The sequence below is a fragment of the Lolium rigidum genome, chromosome 7 (assembly GCF_022539505.1).
Source record: "Lolium rigidum isolate FL_2022 chromosome 7, APGP_CSIRO_Lrig_0.1, whole genome shotgun sequence".
Lineage (NCBI taxonomy): Eukaryota > Viridiplantae > Streptophyta > Magnoliopsida > Poales > Poaceae > Lolium > Lolium rigidum.
The window spans coordinates 312,692,349-312,693,616 of record NC_061514.1 but is presented as its reverse complement, the minus strand read 5'-3'; positions in this window follow the sequence as shown (position 1 = coordinate 312,693,616).

Here is a 1,268-nt window from a genome sequence, read left to right as displayed (position 1 = left end):
AGCTCTCAACATATCTTCTAGTATCTGGTTGACTCGTTCAGTCTGTCCATCCGTCTGCGGGTGATAGGCTTTGCTGAAATTCAGCCGAGTGCCGAGTCCTTCATGTACTTTCTGCCAGAATCTGGAGGTGAATTGTGATCCTCGATCAGATACTATCGACTTCGGTGTTCCGTGCAGGCTGACTATCCGGGAGATATATAACTCTGCTAGTCTAGGTCCTTGATAGGTGGTCTTGACGGGGATGAAGTGGGCGACTTTGGTCAACCTGTCGACCACTACCCAGATAGAATCATTCCCTTTACTTGATTTGGGCAGTCCGGTGATGAAGTCCATTCCGACAGAATCCCACTTCCATTCGGGAATCTGTAGGGGTTGCAACAGTCCGGCGGGGCATTGATGTTCTGCCTTGACTCTTTGACAGATGTCACACTTAGCGATGTAGCTTCCAATTTCTCTCTTCATCCCATGCCACCAAAATTGCTCCTTCAAATCTTGATACATCTTGGTTCCTCCGGGGTTAATGGAGTAAAGGGTGTCGTGAGCTTCTTTCAGTATGACTTGCTTCAACTCTGAATCTGATGGAACGCAAAGGCGTCCGTTGTACCATAGCACTTCTTCTTCATCAACCGTGAATCCTGGTGCCTTTCCCGCGGCTATTTGGCTCTTGATTCCGTCAATACTAGCATTTCCTTTCTGGGCTTCCTTGATCAGACTAATCAAGGTGGGTTGGAGTTCAATGCTGGCGAGGTATCCTTCACTAACAAGTTCAAGTCTAAACTGTTCAAACTCTTGAAACAAGCTAGGTTGCTCACTTGCTAACATGGAGTTCAACTGACACGGCAGTCTACTTAGAGCATCCGCTACCACATTGGCCTTGCCGGGGTGGTAGTGAATCTCCATGTCGTAATCCTTGATTAGCTCTATCCATCTGCGCTGTCTCATGTTCAGCTCCTTCTGCGTGAAGATATACTTCAGGCTTTTGTGATCTGAGTAAATCTCGCATCGATTACCCATGAGGTAATGACGCCAAACTTTCAGTGCTAAAACCACGGCTGCTAGCTCTAAATCATGGGTTGGATAGTTCTGCTCATGCTGCTTTAGCTGTCTTGATAGATACGATATCTGAAAGGACACGGATGTCGCCTAGAGGGGGGGGGGTGAATAGGCGATTTAAAACTTTTACGAGATGGGCTTAACAAATGCGGAATAAAACTAGCGTTTACTTTGTCAAGCCCAAAGCCTATATACTATGGTTCACCTATGTGCAC